This window comes from Schistocerca nitens, chromosome 5 (assembly GCF_023898315.1).
Source record: "Schistocerca nitens isolate TAMUIC-IGC-003100 chromosome 5, iqSchNite1.1, whole genome shotgun sequence".
Lineage (NCBI taxonomy): Eukaryota > Metazoa > Arthropoda > Insecta > Orthoptera > Acrididae > Schistocerca > Schistocerca nitens.
This window is the reverse complement of record NC_064618.1, coordinates 326,670,328-326,680,678: the sequence shown is the minus strand read 5'-3', so window position 1 is coordinate 326,680,678 and position 10,351 is coordinate 326,670,328.

Here is a 10,351-nt window from a genome sequence, read left to right as displayed (position 1 = left end):
GGATCGAATGAAGGGTAGAGCCACGGGTCGTAACACATCTGAAATGTAACGTCCACTGTTCAAAGTGCCGTCAATGCGAACAAGAGGTGACCCCATACCATCACGCCGGGTGATACGCCCGTATGGGGATGACGAATACACGCTTCCAATGTGCGTTCACCGCGATGTCGCCAAACACGGATGCGACCATCATGATGCTGTAAACAGAACCTGGATTCATCCGAAAAAATGACGTTTTGTCATTCGTCCACCCAGATTCGCCGTTGAGTACACCATCGCAGGCGCTCCTGTCCATGATGCAGCGTCAAGGGTAACCGCAGCCATGATCTCGGAGCTGATAGTCCATGCTGCTGCAAACGTCGTCGAACTGTTCGTGCAGATGGTTGTCGTCTTGCCAACGTCCCCAACTGTTGGCTCAGGGATCGAGACGTGGCTGCACGATCCGTTACAGCCATGCGGATAAGATGCCTGTCATCTCGACTGCTAGTGATAGGAGGCCGTTGGGTTTCAGCACGGCGTTCCGTATTACCCTCCTGAACCAACCGATTTCATATTCTGCTAACAGTCATTGGATCTCGACCAACGCGAGCAGCATTGTCACGATACGATAAACCGCAATCGCGATAGGCTACAATCTGACCTTTATGAAAGTCGGAAACGTGTTGGTACGCATTTCTCCTCCTTACACGAGGCATCACAACAACGTTTCACCAGGCAACGCCGGTCAACTGCTGTTTGTGTAAGAGAAATCGGTTGGAAACTTTCCTCATGTCGGCACGTTGTAGGTGTCGCCACCGGCGCCAACCTTGTGTGAATGCTCTAAAAAGCTAATCATTTGCATATCACAGCATCCTCTTCCTGTCGGTTAAATTTCGCGTCTACAGCACGTCATCTTCGTGGTGTAGCTATTTTAATGGCCAGTAGTGTATACCACGGCATCTAGGAATCGTTAAACTGGCGCTGGAACGCGCAGTCGAGGGATGAAAAAAGTAGAAGCACACCATGACTAGAATATGCTAATCAAATGACTAGAAAAGTGTTACAAGCACTCCTACATATGCACCAACAATCAATGCGATGTGTAGACAGAGCTGTGTAGCGAGCAACAGGTGTAGGTCGCTCGGGTACGCACTGACAGTTACCGTGTTGTACAAAACTTTGAGTCCCATGATCAGTAAAAACGCTGCGGACATAGACATACCCTATGTGATCCAAAGTATTCAGACACCTGGCTGAAAGTGACTTAGAAGTTCGCGGCGCCCTCCATCGCTAATGCTGGAATTCAGTATGGTGTTGGCCCACCAGTAGCCTTGATGGCAACTTCCACTCTCGCAGGCATACGTTCAATCAGGTGCTGGAAGGTTTATTGGGGAATGGAAACTCATTCTGCACGGAGTGCTGCACTGAGGAGAGGTATCGACGTCGGTCGGTGAGGCCTGGAAGGAAGTCGGTGATCCAAAACATCCCAAAGGTGTTCTATAGGATACAGCTCAGGACTCTGTGCACTCCAGTCCATTACAGGGATGTTATTGTCGTGCAACCACTCCGCAACAGGTCATGCATTATGAACAGCTGGTCGATCGTGTTGAAAGATGCAATCGCCATCCCCGAATTGCCCTTCAACAGTGGGAAGCAAGAAGGTGCTTGAAACATCAGTGTAGGCCTGTGCTGTGATAGTGCCACTCAAAACAACAAGGGGTGCGAGGCACTTCCATAAAAAACGGGAAGACACCATAACACCACCGCCTCAGAATTTTACTGTTGACACTACACACGCTTGCAGAGAAGATGTTCACCGGGCTTTCGCCGTCCCCACACCCTGATATCGGATCGCAACATTGTGTAACGTGATTCGTCACTCCACACAACGTTTTCCACTCTTCAATCGTCCAATGTTTACGCTCCTTACGCCGGCCGGTGTGGCCGAGCGGTTCTAGGCGCTACAGTCTGGAACCACTCGACCGCTACGGTCGCAGGTTCGAATCCTGCCTCGGGCGTGGATATGTGTGATGTCCTTAGGTTAGTTAGGTTTAAGTAGTTCTAAGTTCTAGGGGACTGATGACCTTAGAAGTTAAGTCCCATAGTGCTCAGAGCCATTTGAACCATTTTTTACGCTCCTTACACTAAGCGAGGCGTTGTTTGGCATTTACTGCCGTGATTTGTGGCTTATGAGCAGCCGCTCGACCATGAAATCCAAGTTTCCTCACCTGTCATAATACTTGCAGTGGATCCTGATGCACTTTGGAATTCTTGTGTAATGGTCTGGATAGTTGTCTCCCTCTTCAACTGTCGGTGGTATCTGTCAACAGACGAGTCGGCCTGTACGCTTTTGCGCTGTAGAGGAAAGGTGCCTATTATGCGATAGTTCCCTAATATGAGACACCCCAACTGTGCTCATGTTAGGGGCTGCACTCTGGTGGAGAGTTTCTTAAACACGTCTACTGCGTGCCAGACGACGACACAGCGAGTAGGGCGCCATAGTTGAGCCGGACACAGTACGTTGAGGTTGATACAAAATTTCTTGTGTTTAGAGTTTTTGCGACATTGGTGTTGAGACAATATTTCACTTTAAAGGTGAGTGGATATTACTACACTCTTTTATTGTTGTTATTTGTAACGGTATTACCTATAATTGTTGACAATTAGGTTCATTTTCCAACGAACGTTGTTAGCAAGTGCGTGATTCTTTGTGTAAGATGGCGAAATTGCTAATATGCGAGAGTATGGGGATCCAAATACGCGACAGTGTCGCATATTGGGGGACCTCGTTCTCTCACGAATATTTATATGCATTTTACACAACACTATCATGAGATAACAATATTTCATCATTTACTGTGGTAAAATTTTGGCAACTGCGTTTATTTTAATTCGATTAAATTATCATAAACAGGGATTACTTTGACTAGTCTTATGATCAGAATATGGAATGTTTTCTGGAACTTGATGGACGGTGCACCTGCAGGATCAATATCAGCTTGTCATCCAAGTGCCTGGATACAAACTCAGTTTTACTCAGTGGTTTGCTCATTTTGTGAGTCATACAAAGCCATCTTCAAATGACCCTGTCATTTTGATTCTTGATTGGCATTATCCCCACACAAAGAATCTCGATGTGTTAGATAAAGCACGTGAAAATAATGTTCATATTGTATGTTTGCCACCTCGCTCAACGCATAAAATGCATCCACTTGACGTCCGATTTCTGGGGCCTTTGAAAACCTACTATGCCCAAGAGGTAGAAACGTGGTTGGCAAGTAATCCAGGTCGTGTTATCACCCCAATATTAATAGCCAAGTTATTTGGGGCAGCTTACAACTGAGCAGCAAAAATGGAAGCATCTGTGAATGCCTTCAGAAAAACGGGTCTCACCCATGCAACAGAAACATTTTTAGGGAACATGAATTTTCAATTCATCGCCATGCTAACACTCTTCAAGAAAGAGATGCCAAAAACGAAAATGAAACTACTGATGGTGATGGTCAAGCTGTCAGCCCGGCAGACATCAGACCTCTCCCACACATCGCAAAACCACCTGGAGTTAGTCAAATAGGTCAAACATCGCGTTCGTGCTCTGCTGCGTTACTAACTTCAACTCCTTATGTGAAGCAATTGCAAGAATCTAAACAGAATAAATCAGAGCTGAAGCTAAGAAAGCAGCGAGAAAGTTATTTGGAGAGAAGAGTGGAAAATCTTCCAATCGTAGACCTAAAGCAGAAAAATCGTCTAGTGATTCGGCATCCGATGTCCATCTTGATGACAATGGGGATTCAGACAGCAGTGATGACGATGACGCAGAGTGTCTGTTCTGTACTGCGCGCTTTTCTGAAGGAAGAAACATGGGGAGAAATGGGCACAGTGCACGAAATGTTATCGCTGGGCTCGTGAAGATTGCGGTGTCACAGAAGACAATTTTGTTTGCCCCGGATGTCGTAAATATAAACCTAAGTAGTGTGAAATGAGTGAAGGATAACAGAAATGAATGAACATGTAAAAATTGTGTATTCATAAGTCATTATTATGTAATAAAATAATTAAAGGAAAATATTATTACTGTCTCATATTAGGAAACCTTGATCTCATTTCTATGAAATGCCTTGTTTGTGAAGATTTAATAACTTCTCTGAAAGATTGTTTATTATTTGCAAATACGATAATTGTATGATAAAATTAAATAATGTGTGATCTTATTACCATCATAAAAAAATACAATTGCACTTACTTTTGGGTCTTTCAAATGGGTTTACAAAAGTGCGTCTCATATTAGGCACCTTTCCTCTATGTGTCCCTTCACGTGTCCATTTCATTATCACATCGGAAACAGTTGACCTTAGGGATGTTTAGGAGTGTGGAAATCTCGCGTTCTAGGCGCGCAGTCCGGAACCGCGTGACTGCTACGGCCGCAGGTTCGAATCCTGCCTCGGGCATGGATGTGTGTGATGTCCTTAGGTTAGTTAGGTTTAAGTAGTTCTAAGTTCTAGGGGACTGATGATCGCAGATGTTAAGTCCCATAGTGCTCAGAGCCATTTGAACCAAACCTCGCGTAAAGCCCTATATGTTGTGAGTCTAACCAGTGTCAAATATGATCGTTATCCTTCTTTCCCATGTGTTGAACCTGTACCAGTTTATCACTCCATCTCTATTACATGTATACTGTGTTTGATGTCGTCCGTCATCAGCGTCATTATTCCTGTCCAACAGTGTCTCTCCTCCTTAGCAGTTAGCAAGACGTGTAATACAAAAGGACGTTCTTACCGTACAGAAGTGAAATATGCTTACCATATAGGTATGACAGTACTCTACCTTGTAAACGATGTTGGTACCAATGAAACCTTTGATATTTTATGTTCTCCCTGCAAAATTTAATTATTAGATCCCGGTAATTGATGTCTCGCCGAATCGGTTACACAAAAATGACTGTTTTAGTATTTTGCCCACTCTTGGATACATTTTTGCTGACGCCCATGGATTGAGACTGGGTGAATTCAGCGGGCCAGTCGGGCTGTGATAGGAAACCTGAGTGTTCGTTAAACCCGGAGTATATCCCTACAGCCCTGTGAACACGGCTGTCGTCATGTTGGAAGGCGTGAATGTCGACAGCTTACTCATCATGAATATGTAAAAGAAAGGACAACACCTGGCCAACGAGAATGTCGAAATAAACAGCTTGGTTCTTGTCCACTGTTGCCTGAACGAGTGGGCTCAACTCATGTTACGAAAAATGTGTCTGGCATGAATCACACGCTCCACACACTGCCGGTTAAGCGCCTCATTGGGTACAGTGCACTCTACACCTTGCATGATGTGAAAAGAAGCAAAATCGCAACTTATTTGAGAGTACTGCACGCTTACGGTGAGTGCTTCCAACTTCTGTGTTGTTTTGATCATTGAAAGCTTGAAGCTTTATGTACTGCTTGGAGCAATGGCGTTTCCCGAGGTACTCGACTCAACAATGTGCATTGTAAACAGTTCCGTTCGCAATGTTCACTCGGAAATTGGTTGTGGTAGGCCTACATTCACTGTCAGCAGCTATTTCCGATGAGTTTGAAACCGACTGTCACTGAGAAGTCATAGCCCAGTTTCCCGTCCTTGCCCGATATGAACTTCTCACGACCACTACCGTTACGCCGTACGATGTGGCTGCGAGTAGCACACCGTCCCTTGTAGACTCGTTGGAAAATCCACGCAGATATAACACGATATCGGGCAGCTTCATACAAGGGCCCGTTGAAGCACGACAGCTCATTTCTGCTATTCTGTCACTGCTCCACGTCTACGCATCTGAAACTGCGCTGATTCCATACAACAGACTGGCAAGATCATACAATTTCATTGTAATGTCTTAAACTCTCCAATCACATTAATGCGATCATCTGTCAAAAGTCCGAATAACAACCTTTCGCAGAGATGATGTGCAGGAACCCGCCAGGGTAGCCAAGAGGACTAACGCGCTTCTTCCTGGACTCGGGTAGGCGCGCCGGTCCCGGATCGAATCCGCCCGGCGGATTAATGAGGAGGACCGATGTGCCGGCCAGCCTGGGTTTTTAGACGGTTTTCCACATCCCGCTAGGTGAATACCGGGCTGGTCCCCATGTTCCACCTCAGTTACACGGCTCGCAGGCATCTGAATACATTCGCACTATTCCATGGATTACACTCGACGCAGACAGTAGGGGTACACTAATTCCGTCCTGGGGGGGGGGGGGGGGGGGGGGGGGTACGGGGTGGCGGCAGGAAGGGCATCCGGCCACCCCTTAACCATTAACATGACAAATCCGATTAACGATGGCTGTCCTGCGTAATTGCGGGACAAGGCTCAAGCGATGGAATAGAATAGCAGCGATGATGTGCAGGAAGAGTGTCAGTGAGGTTCTGGAAGGTATCGACAGGGTTGTGGAGCCATGACGATTCCAGTGCCGTAACCAGCTATGCTAGGTTTTTCAGCTCATGATCAACGATCGTGGTGGTCGCACAGATTCTCGATTGGGCTTAAATCCGGAGAGTTTGGTGGCCAGGGAGTAAGGTAAATCCATTCTGGTGCTCTCCAAACCACACGCGTACACTGAGAGGTGTGTGAGTCATTGCATTGTCTTGCTGGTGTGAGTGAACTAGTTTCCGAATGGTAGATGCATAATTGTGTTGATCCATTGTGCCTTCCAGAATAATGAGATCGCTTAAGGAATGCCATGAAAACATTCACCAGACCATAACGCCATTAGTCGAATGGAGAGAAAAACGTGATTCGTCTGAAAAAGGCCGCCTTCCGCCATCCGGTGGACATTCAGTTGTGGTACTGACGCGTAAATTCCAGCCTCCGTCGCCGATGAACAGCCATTAGCAGCAACGTTCGCTGAACGGCCGTTGAGGAGACACTGCTGGTAGCCTCTTGGTTCAACACTGCACGTCTGTTCGCCCTTACATACTTCTGCAGCCAGCCACGCGGGGTAGCCGCGCCTTGTCACGGTCCGTGCGGCTCCCTCCGTTCGAATCCGCCCTCGGGCATGTGTGTGTGTGTGTGTGTGTGTGTGTGTGTGTGTGTGTTGTCCATAGCGTTAGTTAGTTTAAGTCAAATTAAGTAGTGTGCAGGCTTAGGGACCGATGACCTCAGCAGTTTGGTCCCATAATACCTTACCACAACTTTCCTTTTCCAACCTCCGCAGCCGCCGTTCACCCGTGGTATGTATGACCCATGGTGCACTGCTGGTGAACAGTTTACAAACTTATCTGTGTCGCAAATGCTTCCACCTTTGAGCGGAAAGGCAAAGATGATGCGCTTTTGGACGTCAGATATACGCCCTCCCCCCCACCCCCTTGCTAGTTGCTAGTGCTGCCGCCTACCGTCTGTGAGTGGTAATGGAAATGAGCGTTTGGCGTCATTGGCCTGGAGGCCCCTTGGGGGGCAGGTCCGGCCGCCTTGGTGCAGGTCTTATTACAGTCGACGCCACTTTGGGCGACCTGCGCGCCGGATGGGGATTAAATGATGATGAAGACAGCACAACACCCAGTCCCTGAGCGGAGAAAATCCCCGACCTAGCTGGGAATCGAACCCGGGCCCGGAGGACGGCAATCCGTCACGCTGTCAACTCAGCTATCGGGGCCGACTGTGAGTGGTTATAGCACTTTGACGTTGAATATAGGCGACCACATTAAGGTGACTGGGCCGTGTAGGTACCAGTTCCACACCAAGTACAGCGCTCCTGATCTTTTAAGGCAGTGACTAATATTTTGCCTCGTGAGCTTTCCACTTTCAGCGCACTCTCGGGCGGTTTAAATTGGCTTTTAAAGATCCCGAGATTATCCGGTGACCCCAATGCAGAACCCGTCTGTCCTCGGACACTTTGTTTCTAGAGCAGTCGGGTCGGGCTGCTGATCCTATCTGCCTTAACAGAGCAGAATGAACTCGCCAGCATAAACAATAAGAGTGAAAGCGGGGCTCAGGCGAGAACAGACGGTAACGCCGCACGGTGCGTGGTTTGAACTAGGCACGCCCTTCACGGACGCATAACGAACGACCTTCTCACCTCAGAACTCGACCTAGGACAGTCGAATCAATCCACACAACTTCTCCGCGCAATAACCTACAGCATGCGTGTCGTGTTAAGTGTTTTTGCGACCTGCGGCAGTGAGTAACGAGAAAGCGTGTTACGGAAATTACAGAACCAAGATTTATTAAGGCTAACGCCGTAATTGGTTGCCTTCGCGGACCTAATCCCTCTACCTCGTTCCGTGTTACCTCGTGTCCCTGTGGTAAAGCTCTCCCAGTCGCGATAGATGTATCTTTATGTCGGATCTGAGCGTCCGTTTGCTGGTTCAGTCTGCTACAGTCAGAACAAAAGACCAATATTGAACGCTGGATACTGCTGTAGAGAGAAAATTTCAAATACAACGCTGCAGCTGATAAAAGAAAATGCGAAAATTTCAAGATGACGATAACAGAAACGGGATAGAAAATGTTGAAGTAAATGGTTCAAATGGCTCTGAGCACTATGGGACTTAACTTCTGTGGTCATCAGTCCCCTAGAACTTACAAGGAAACCTCCCCATCGCACCCCTCTCAGATTTAGTTATAAGTTGGCACAGTGGAAAGGCCTTGAAAAACTGAACACAGATCAATCGAGAAAACAGGAAGAAGTTGTGTGGAACAATGAAAAAAATAAGCAAAATATACAAACTGAGTAGTCCATGCGCAACATAGGCAACATCAAGGATAATGTAAGCTTAGGAGTTCCGTGGTCTCGTGGTTAGCGTGAGCAGCTGCGGAACGAGAGGTCTTCCCTCGCGTGAAAAGTTTCATTTCTTATATAATCAACTTCGCTCTCCAAAATTCCAGGACATGTACAGATTTGCTTGGACATATGCAGGATTTGACGGTCTACACACGGAAAAATTTGAAAACGTTAAAAACTGTGAAACTGTTGCATTCATTTGTTGCAGTTTATGTGACAAACTCTTATGTTTTCGTCACTTTTTTGGGAGCGATTATCACATCCACAAGAAAACCTAAATCGGGCAAGGTAGAAGAGTCTTTTTACCCATTCGCCAAGTGTACAAGTTAGGTGGGTCGACAACATATTCCTATCATGTGACGCACATGCCGTCACCAGTGTCGTATAGAATATATCAGACGTGTTTTCCTGTGGAAGAATCGGTTGACCTATGAGCTTGCGATGAAATGTTTTCGGTTCCCATTGGAGAGGCACGTCCTTTCGTCTACTAATCGCACGGTTTTGCGGTGCGGTCGCAAAACACAGCCACTTAACTTATTTCAGCGAACAGAGGCGTCAATGAACGAACGGACAGGTTATAACTTTGCGAAAATAAAGGAAGTAAACTTTTCACTCGAGGGAAGACTTGAACGAAGGACCTCTTGTTCCGCAGCTGCTCACGCTAACCACGGGACCACGGCGCTCCTGAGCTTACACAAGCCTTGGTGTTGCGTACGTTGCGCAGTGACTACTCAGTTTGTATATTTTGCTTATTTTTTTCATAGTTCCACACAACTTCTTCCTGTTTTCTCAATTGATCTGTGTTCAGTTTTTCAAGGCCTATCCACTGTGCCAACTTATAACTAAATCTGAGGGGGGGGGGGGTGGTGCGATGGGGAGGTTCCCTTGTTAGAACTATTTCAACCTAACTAACCTAAGGACATCACACACATCCATGCCCGAGGCAGGATTCGAACCTGCGACCGTCGCGGTCGCGCGGTTCCAGACTATATCGCCTATAACCGCTCGGCCACTCCAGCCGGCTTGAAGTAAATGAAACTAAGTTTGTGAAAGATGACAATGTAAGGTGACCATATCGTCGGAAACTTTGAATGACACCTCACTTTTTTATTAATCGACAAATAATTGAAACTTTCATATAGGTAATTTAATATTTGAACCCACAATGACCTCAGTCCCATTTTCGTGTAGCATTTTGATGATAAAATGTACCGGAAAGAAAAGGAGTTGTTCGGAAGAGTATTTAAATCACCGGAAAATCACATGAATTTAATCGGTGAAAAGCACAATGTTCGATGTAGGAACGCTAAACCGCTGGAGGCGATGCCAAGGTAGAGTCACAACAGAGCGGCCTAGAGCGCCAGAATGAACGACAACGAATGATAAGGTACTGCTGTAGAGATACTGAGATGCTTAACTATTTAGACAGAATACTGAGCATGTAAGACAGGCGAGTCTATTGAATAAAAAACTTAACGAAGAAGTTTCATTTCAACAAAGTGATGGACACAGTGAAATAATGTGGTGAATTCAATGAGTTGGTGTCATAAAACTAAGTGGAAAGAAGTAATAGAAAAGGAATAATTGTAGGTTTCTAATTTCGCTTAATCATTTATCTATGAATC